The sequence below is a fragment of the Pteropus alecto genome, unplaced genomic scaffold (genome assembly GCF_000325575.1).
Source record: "Pteropus alecto unplaced genomic scaffold, ASM32557v1 scaffold146, whole genome shotgun sequence".
NCBI classification, from domain to species: Eukaryota; Metazoa; Chordata; class Mammalia; order Chiroptera; family Pteropodidae; genus Pteropus; species Pteropus alecto.
In genome coordinates this window covers 2,735,736-2,746,280 of record NW_006442107.1, presented here as the reverse complement: position 1 = coordinate 2,746,280, position 10,545 = coordinate 2,735,736, and the positions used below count along the sequence as shown (strand labels likewise).

General features: G+C 37.7%; 1 long non-coding RNA gene across 1 annotated transcript in view; it reads left to right on the top strand.

Annotated features, from left to right (window-relative positions):
• Nucleotides 1-485: 485 nt before the first annotated feature.
• The window catches only part of LOC112469273, an 18,584-nt gene continuing 8,524 nt past the window's right edge, over nt 486-10,545 (top strand). The window contains exons 1-2 of the long non-coding RNA XR_003042602.1: nt 486-816; nt 2,111-2,192. This is a non-coding gene — a long non-coding RNA (uncharacterized LOC112469273). The remainder of the gene's footprint in view (nt 817-2,110; nt 2,193-10,545) is intronic.

Genomic DNA, 10,545 nt, shown 5'->3' with positions numbered 1-10,545 from the left:
GGCCCGGGCCCTGCTCAGCGCGCAAACACCTTTCCTCTGGGGAGGCAGCAGGGCCGGCGACCCGGGCTAAGGAGCGCCAGGGCCGCCCGGAGATCGAAGAGGGCGGGGTGGAGGAGCAGGGGAAGGAGGCAGAGGCAGGTAACTAGGTGGGTGGGTGGGGACGGCAGCGGGGCGGGCTGGTGGAGGTGGCAGCGGCTCCCCTCTCAGGGTTTCTTTTGTTTCATGGCCTTAACCAGCCCCCGGCGCGCGCGGCGGCGGAGGCGACGCCCCACGCCGCTCTCCGAATGAAGCCGGCGCGCTCTGATTGGGCGCTTTTAATCTCTGGGAGCCCGCCCTCTTCTCCCCTCAGCCTTCTAAGTCCTTTCCCGAGCACCCCCCACCCTCTTTTTTTGAGCCCCGCCCCGCTCCGCCCCAGAGCTCTCTGATTGGGTGACCGGAACGAGCTAGTCCCCGCTGCCTGCTCCTTTCGTCCTTTTCCCTCCCCCCTCCCCTCCCTCCCCTTCCCCTACTGGCTCACGAGGAGAGGGACTGTGATTGTTCGCTTTACACGTCACTCTTTGTGACGTACCACAGCGGGGCGGGAGAAAAGGGGGCGGGACGAAGCGCAGCGGCAGAGGCTGAAACTAGTGACCGAGTAGGGGTTTTTGCGCAGGCGCGTACAGTTGAAGCGCACACCTGGGTTTCTTCCTTTCCCCGCATCCCTCTTGCCACCTGGGTCGGGTCTTTTAGCGCAGTGTGGGAGCGGCCTTGGAGTGGAGCATAGATGGGGCCGGAGGGCGTTGTTTCCCCTGGTTGAGGAGATTTCCCTCTTTCAGGGTAAGGGCCTAAGGGGAGTCGAAGGAGGGGCCAGTGAGGTGTCCTGCTATCCAGCTGCGGGGGTGGTTTCCTGAGTCGCGTGGCTCCTGGGCCTTCCCTGCGGAACCCGGGAATGCTCCTCCTTTGGGGCAGGGCCCTCCCACGTCCAACTGGCCGGGCTTCCAATGCAAGCCTGGTTGATTTTACATCAAGAGCCTTAAACGCTGAACTTCAGTTCTTTAGACGTTTCAAGGAAATTCAGTCTTTTCCTCCAAGACGCTCTTGCCTAGGTGCACACAGTAGTTACCTTTCTTAGGGGTTTATTTTTAAATCGCTTATTCCTCCATCTTAGACTATCTCACCCCCGCCGCCCCCGCCGGTGGTAGGTTATAGCAGGTAATCTTCCCATGTTAGTGCTCACCACTAGCATTGTCCTATAGAGATATAATGCGACCAACAGTGTAATTTTAAGGTTTCTAGTGACCTCATTAAAAAAAAAACAGTTTTAAGTAGTGCAATAATTCAAAATATTTTAACATACGATCGATATAAAATTATTGATGTCTTACAGTTTTTACAGCTGTCTTTGAAAATTGTATTTTACACTTACACTCACAGCATATCTCAATTCAGTTCGCTTCACATTAGCCATGTATCAGGTACTATAACTACTATCAGCTTTGAGACTTGATTTTTGAGTCGTAACTTGGGATTCTTTCTACATAGGATTTATTGTATCTTGCTGCTTCACACTTGTTTTTTATGAGTGAACTTTAATTGAACACCAATTTCTAAATTGTCTAGAATGTTACAAAGCCAGTAGTCCAAGAGAAGGCTGAAGTATGTCTTCTGTTTTTTTGTGCCTTTGGACCATGTGCCCAATTCTACAACTTGTTCTACTCCAATCAAATGCCTAGAGAATTGTAATGAACACAAAAACCTTTCTTGTTACTAGGATTCCCTCGTATAGCCCTGTATGTTGCTTCTTTAACAACTCCTTTATAGCAGTAGCCTCTGAAGCAGTGATTTCAACCTTGACTGTATATCAGAATGAAGAACTTAAAAAAAAAAAAAAAATACAGAGCCAGGGAGAGGCAAAAAAAACAAAAAACAAAAAACAAAAAAAAAACAGAGCCAGGGAGAGGCAGACTTTGGATACTTGGATTTAGTAGATCTGGAGTGGGGACCTAGACAAGTTTTTAAAAAGCCAGACTTGAGAACACTGACCTAGGGTTTGAGTTTGGGGTTTACAGAAGGAATCTTGCTATTAATTCTACCAAAAAGTGATCTTTTTCTCTTCTACCTTCCCAATTAGGCACAATTTTCACTGATTTACTACAACTACACTTTTTTTGTGATATCTCCGCCCCAAGGACATTTCACAGCGTCTTATAAAGGTACTGAATCTTTTGAAATGTACCAGCGAGTAGCTTATATAATTAGACATTTACTTATAGAATATACAGATATGCTTGCTGTCTTATATTTCTAAATTGTCTAGGATGTTTAAACAATAATCATTATTTGAAGGGTAGCCCTTCTAGCAAAACAAATCTCAAGGAAGAAAGTAAAATAAAAGGTGCAGTGGCCACTCCCAGGATACATTGGTCATTGGGAGGAAATGGTTAGTAGGATTTCAAATGAAACTCTCAGAAGTTCCTTTTTTTCGTCTCTTTTCATGAGCATTGTCATTTAATGCTCATCCCTTGGTCTTAAGTTTTCTTTGCAAGGGCCCACAGCAAAAGCTATAGTGGGAATGATAGTTCATAGACATTTTTCTTTTGAGGGGGGGAGATGTAAAAAAATAGATTTATATAGATAAGATCCATTCAGCTAAGATTTTTTAAAATGCTAAATGGCTTAATTTAGGTGTTCGTAATATAAAAATTGCTTTCCGCTTCATTCTCACATAATAAATGAGTTTTCATACGTTCCCATACATAAATGTATACATTCATGCATTAATTTATATTTGATCAATATTGTGATTTATGAACAAGACCGGAGATAATGATGTTCATGCAGCTTCCCCTTTGGGTCTGTATTTATTGTCTTGTATTAAATCTTGTTTATGAAGTAAATTTAAGATTTGCATTTGCTCTAAATATATGACTGGAATTCTTTCATTTAAATTCATTAAACAAACCTAATCCTTTCTAGCCTCCCCCAGCCACATAACACATTAATTTGCACTTGAATAGAGTGTCTCTTTTATTCCTACACTGCTGTTTATGACATAAGTTGATATACTGGGGCAAAAGAGTTGCTTTAAGGATTTTAGGACAAAAAAAACTATAAATTGGCTAGATTTTATCAAGTAACGGGGCTGACTGCTGAACTAGCTTTTTAAATTAGATTATAATGATATAAAGGTTGGAACAATTGCAAACTAAACAAAGTTTAACAAATATGTTTGTCCTAGGAAGAAAACTGAGATAATTAAGAATAATTTTGAAGCAAACCCTTAAAGACTGCCACAAAAATGTGGTGAAAGATTCTACTGACACCTTCACCTAGAACCCCAAACTAAACATCTGCTTTGTTTCAAGGCAGGATGAGTTTCTTTAGGATAGGCTGTCCCCAGGAATCAACAGTCCCCAGCTCCAAGATAAGTTTTCCTAGGGCATGAACGTGCCATGCTCCTACTTGAAATTAGGAAAATGGCATGTTCTAATTGCCTAAGAACGAAGTCTCCTACCGAGTATTCCAGGCTTTCCACACTCTGGAATCATTCTTCCAAGTGCTCAAAATTGTTACATAAACATGCTTAAATCTCTTAAAATAAACAGAAACTCTTCTTCGATGGCACATCTCCCTCCCCTCACCACTCTTAATTCTCTACTCCAAATCATCTGCTTCAAGAGCCGTCTGCTGTTCTTTACCACTGCAGTGCTTTTTGTGCTACTTCACTAGAATTATCTTCATCTTGCCACTGAATCCAATGAGCATTTTTTACCCTTATCAATCACGGCACCACTGCTCCTTAAAACGCTCTCTTTGCTTTCCCTCTGCTTTTCTTCCTACTTGCATGACCTTGCCTCAGACTCCTTTGCAGGCTGTGTGTCTATTACTCTTTGGGGATTTATCAAGGCTGCTTTCTGTTTATTCCATACTCTCCACCTAAAAATCTTATTCGTTCCCAAGATTTCTGCTACTTTGTTGACAATTTCCAGATCTATATTGTCATTCCTGACCTCTCCATTGAGTTCCAGACCCATAAATCCCATTGTTTTATGGATGTCTCCACTTGGCAATTCAAATTCAACCTCAATTTGAGCTCAGCTTCCCAAACTGAAATTTCAGTTAAAATCAGCTTTTTGGCTCAGTATTGGACAGTGCCACTCTCTTCTCAATTCCTTTGACCAAAAGTCTGATAGACGCTCTTGTCTTCTCTAACCTACGTAGCCTGTAAAGACCAAATCCAGTGGGTCACATCTTCTAACTCTCAAATCTATCTATCTTTCTGCATCTTTACCACCATTACCATAGTCTGGGCCACATTATTCAGACCATGAACTATTACAGTCGTCCACCAAACAATTCCTGTCCTCCAATTCATTTTCCATTTTGCATTTCAAATGATTGTAATTCGAATTTACTCCTTCTACTTCCCTGCTTGAAACTCTTTTTGTTGTCCTTAGGATAAAGTCCCAATTTCTTAACATAAAATCTTCAATATCTGGACCTTGTCTACCTGTTTAGCCTCATTTCATGCCATTCTTCCTCTTGCCCTCTTGGCCTCTGCCGTAGAAGCCTCCAAGAAGCCATTCATATATTCTTCATACTCTTATGCCTCCAGGCCTGGAAAATGACTCTCCCTGCCCGCTCTTAGGTTAGCTAATTTCCATTTGTCCTTTGGGACTCAGTTTATACATCACTTTCTGTGGGATGTTGTCCCTAACTCTCTAGGTAAGATTAGGTGTCTTTGTAGTAGGTTTCCATTGCACCCTACATGTCCCTAGAAACACTTTTCATACCTTATTGTTTAATTATACCTCTTTCTCTGTTTTCATCCTTATAAAGCCAGTGCCTGCTATAGTCCCTGGCAAGTAGGAGGGGCCAGTGTGTACTTGTTGACTGACTAAATAGATATTCTTCCAAATAAACTCAATTCTTCAGCTAGTCTAAGCTTTTGGCCATTTTTCAAACACAAGCTTGTAATCTCCCAAGATTACAAAAGTTTGTAATCTTTGGGCCTCTGTTTTTTTTTTTTTGGCTAGATTGTCCTCACCTTCTACCCCCACCCTGCCCACCTCTACCAATTTTACAGTTTCTGTTTACATTTGACTTCTTCCAATATACTTCTTTTCTAATCAATACAATCAGGGCTAGTCCTTTTTTCCTAACCCTTTGGAAAATGCACATGAAGGCAACATTTTGCGTATATCTTCTGAATGCTTAATTAACCTCATAAAGTCTATCCATGGCTCCCTTTGGGTTCCATAGACCTGTGATACAGATAGGCTAGATGTTCACTAACTCATTTCCTTTTCTTCTTGAGTACACAGCTAGACTGCATTTCCCGGCATCCATTGCAATTGGGAGTAGCTATAAGACTGAATTTCACCAAGTGCACACCAGTTCCAGACCCTTAAAAATCCCTTACACATCGTCTTCCACGTTCCTTTCCCATCTGTGGTGTAGATGAACATGATGTTAAAGATGGCAGAGCCATAAGAAGAAAAGAACCTGAATCACCACATGGAGGAGAGGTGCCCTCCAATCAGATATACCTATTTTAGACTTTATATGAGAGAAAAAATATTTTATCAAATTTGAAGTTTTATATATTTTTGTGTATGTTTATTACAGCAGTTAACCCTTAACTAATGTAAATTGCTTGGTTAAAAATCTCTGGTTTGAAAAGAAACAGTAAAATGATCAGCGGTTCCCAGGGATTAAGGGTAAGGGAGGGATAAATAGGTGGTACACAGGGGATTTTTAGGGCACTGAAACTGTTCTGTATATAACTATAATGGTGGATACATGTCATACTTATTTGTCAAGGCTCATAAAGTATTGAGTACCAAGAGTGAACCCTACTGTAAACTATAGACTTTAGGTGATAATGATATGTCAACATAGGCTCATAGACTATGACAAATGTACCACTCTGTTGCAGGTTGTTGGTAGTGAGTAAGGCTATGCCAGTGTGGAGTCAGGGCGTGTAAGGGAGCTCTCTGTACTTTCTGCTCACTTTTGCTGTGAACCTAAAACTGATTTTGGGAAAACTACTTTAAAAAACCCCAAAAAACTGTTTTACACATTTATAATATTTAGATTGAACTGCTATATGATCTGATTACACATTGCCTGGGACTATCCCACTTTGTAGCATGGAGCCTGATATTTATTTACAGGAGGATCAATACACCAAGATGACTCAGCAATCCTAAATGTGTATGCACCCAACAACAGGACTTCAAAATGTATGGAAAACAAATGAACAAACATGAACAAAAAATATGATACAGCTTGTAGAAGAAATAGACAAATCCACAAATATAGTTGGGGCCTCCGATACCCCTTGCTCAGCAATCGATAGAACTGTTAGAAAATCAGCAAAAATATAGAACTGAATATACTATCAGCCAACAGGATCTAATTGATATTTATAGATTGCAACATACAACAGCAGAATACACATTCTTTTCAAGTGGCCATGGAACATATCCTGGACTTTAAAACAAATTTCAACAAATTTAGAAGAATTGAAATCATATACTGTATGCTCTCTGACCATAATATAATCAAACTAGAAATCAATAACAGAAAGGGAACAAGAAAATCTCTAAATACCTGGAAATTATACAATGCAATTCTAAATAATTTATAGGTCAATGAAGAAGTCTCAGGGGAAATAAAAAAAAACACATCAAACTGAATGAAAATAAAAATAGAACATCAAAATTTGTAGGATATGGCCAAAGCAGAACTCAGAGAGTAGTTTATATCACAAAATGCTTATTTGGAAAAGAAGAAAGGTCTTAAATCAATAATTTAAGTTCCTATCTTAAAAAAAGAAAACGAAGAGCAAAATAAATCCAAAACAAGCAGAAAAAGGAACAAATGAATAGCAGAAATAAATGATAATGAAAATAGGAAAACAGTAGAGAAAATCAGTGCAAGAGACTGATTCTTCAAAAAGAATCAATAAAATTGATAAACCTTTAGCAAGACTGACAGACTAAGACAGAAGACACAAATCACCAATATCAGCAATAGCAATGAAATGGACTAGCACTACAGATCCTTCAGCTATTAAAGTATAAAAGGAGAATACTATAAACATCTTAATGTTCATAAATTTGACAGCATGGAAGAAATGGACCGATTCCTCAAAAACTACAAACTACCAAAGTTCAAGCAATATGAAATAGACAATTCGAATAGTCCTATAACAATTAAAGAAATTGAACTCATAAGGGAAAATGTCCTGAAAAATAAATCTCCAGAGCCTTATGGTTTCACTGGAGAATTATACTAAATATTTAAATAGGAATTAAGATCAATTTTATACACTGTCTTTTGGAATATGGAAGAGAAGGGCATACTTTGCAATCATTTCATGAGGCTAGCACAGATACTAAAACCAAAGATAATACAAAGTAAACTACAGACCAAAATCTCTAATGAACATAGACACAGAAATCTCAACAAAATATTAAAAAATCAAATCTAGCAATATATAAAAAGAATCAATCATGCACTACCATCAAGTGGGATTTTTTTTCATATATTTAAAATTGGTTTAATATTTAAAAGTCCATCAATGGAAAACATATGTTTATACAAAACCTTGGACAGGAATGTTCATTGAGGCAGTATTTATAATGGTCAAAAAGTGGAAACAACCCAAATATCTACTGCTGAATGGATAAACAAAATGTGGTATATCCATACTATGCAGTATTGTTCAGCCATAAAAAGAATGACATACTGTTATATATTTACAACAAAGATGAACCTTGAAAACATGCTAAGTGAAATAGATAATCACAAAAGGCCACATATTGTATGATTCCATTTATATAAATATCCAGAATAGGCAAATATATAAAATCAGAAAGCAGATTAGTGGCTACCAGAGACTAGGCAGTGGGGAGAAAGCGAGTAACTGCTGAAGGGTAAGGATTTTATTTTTGGGGTGATGAAAATATTCTGAAGTTATTGGTGATGATTCAAACCTAGTGAATATATTAACCATGGAATTGTACACTTTAAATATGTGACTTATGTTGTAAATATATTTCAAGTAAAAAGCCAACAAATAAAATATACCATAATCGACATTCTAAAGAAGAAAAAGTATATTATCCTGTCAATTGATACAGGAAAAGCATATCACACAGTCCAATACCGATTTATGATAAAAACCCTCAGAAAACTAGGAAAACTCTCAGAAAATCCACAAAAAAACCTATCACTAACATTATACTCAATGGTAAAAGATTGAATACTTTTCTCCTAAGATCGGAAACAAGGCAAAGATGTATGCTCTTACTCACTCTTAATCAACACAGCACTGGGAGTTTTAAACAGAACAATAAAGCAAGAAAATAAATAAAAGATACACAGATTGGAAAGGAAGTAATATTTACTTACATGGAATTATCAAATATAAACAAAGGAGAAGACAATCTCAATGAAAAATTTCAGGTTTCAAAATAAAAGGAAAAAAATAAGCAGGATTGATTCGAAAATGTATATGGAACTAGTTTAAAAGACTCCATGTAAAGGAGTAGTTATCATAAAAAAGTATAGTCAAGCACCAAGAAGTTGAGAAAGGTAGAAAAATTTAATTGACTAAATATAGAGTTAAGCCGATTGAAACAGAAGAATAAACTATGGTATATGCCACATAAAATGTACAAAACAGTAAAAATGGATAAACTAGAAAAACTAAAGAAGGAAATGAAATGCAAACTGTAGAAAACAGGGAATTTTTAGAGAAAAATATTGTAATGAATCTAAAATAAGTACAGTTGAAGACTACAGAAAATGTATAAGTTAAAAAAGGAAATCTGATAATACATTGGAAGTAAACAACATGATTTGAATACATTTTAAGCTTGTGCTTAATAAATAATAAAGTATGTAAAGAAATTTGATCAATATGTAAGTAATTATATTCTTTAATTTCTGCCCTTATTTTGTATGACATCAACATGACTCTTCTAATTTCTAATATCTACCTGTCTTTAAAATTTAATCATTGTGAAATGTTGGTTTTTCTAACTTTTGAGTTTCATCATTTCAGAACTCAGCATTTCTATCACTAAGTTCTAACCCACAAAATATGTCTTCTGGAGACAGTGGGAAACATGTACCCCTTTGCACCAAACAAAGAGAATTTGCTACTTTTCAGTTTCACAAATCACTTATCCTATTGTGCCTCAGTTTTCTTCACAGATAAATTTGGATTAACTCATTCAATAGATAATTATTTAGCTTCTACTCTGTCCCAGGTGCTGTTCTAAGTATCTGGAATATATTAATGAACAAAAGAAAAATTTCTGTTCCAATGGAACTTACACATTCTATAAAAGGGATACACAAGATAAACATGTAATAAGTAAATACAGCATGTTAGAAGTTAATAATACTATTAAAAAAAAAAAAGAAACAAGATCAGATGAGGAGGTTGTGGACTACAGAAGCCTAGGGTATGACATACTTTTAAATAGTATGGTCAGGGTAGGCTTAATGGAGAAGGTAATGTCTGAGCAGAGATTGGAGGTTAAGGAGTTAGCCAAGTGGAAATCTGGGGGAAGAATGTTCCAGAGAGAGTGGTACTTCTAGAGCGAAGGTCTAAGTTGGGAGCAGATCATGCAGAGCTTTGTAGGCCATTTCAATGACTTTAGCTTTAATTTACTCTGTGTAAAATGAGACACCACTGCAGAGTTTTAAGCAAAGAAGTGATATTTTCAAAGGCGTTGAGATTTTTTTACTGTAGGAAGCATGAATAGGAGGAGGGTTATAAGGAGCCGTAGGATTCAGGACATAGTTTTGAAGACATGACCGGTTCCAAGGTTTAGACCTGAGCAACCAGTAGGATGATGATGCCACCAATAGAAGGAGCTACAGGCAGAGCAAGTCTGGGATCAATATTTCTAGGGTTTTATGATCTTCGATGGCCTCTGATGTGGCTTGAATTTAAAGGCCTCTTCTCTGATTTGGTGTTTCTCACCATCCCTACTGCTAGTCCTCCTTTTCACTTTTTCAATGCCCTAAGTCTTAGCTTTCAGGGAGGTAGACCAGTCAAATTTTTCCAGGCACCCTATTGGCTGGTTCCTCTTACTCAGACCTTAATTGTAAATCTCTCTGCTAAACATTTGACTTCTAGTTGGAAAAAACAAAACAAAGCAAAATCTCCTAATACTTTCATTGTTTTTCTTAATTTTTTTTTCATAAGATTAATTAAAAAAATTTTTTCCTTAAAATCATATTTCACAATAATTTAACTTTTAGAAGCAAATTTGATGCTCATTTTGCAATACTGGAGAGTTAATTGCTCTAAATAAGGAGAACATGGAAGTATTTCTTCTAGCTTTTAGCGGAATATTTGAACCTTGACTGGGAAAAACTCTTAAGGATGAGCATGAAATACACTTTCCGTATCAATCCATTCTCTGCCTTATTATTTTGATTCACGTGTAGGAGCTGTTGAGTTTACAGTGGATAGAATGAGTTTTAAAATATGCCAGCTGTCCACGAGGACTATTATTTTATTCAGATCCCTGCGTAATT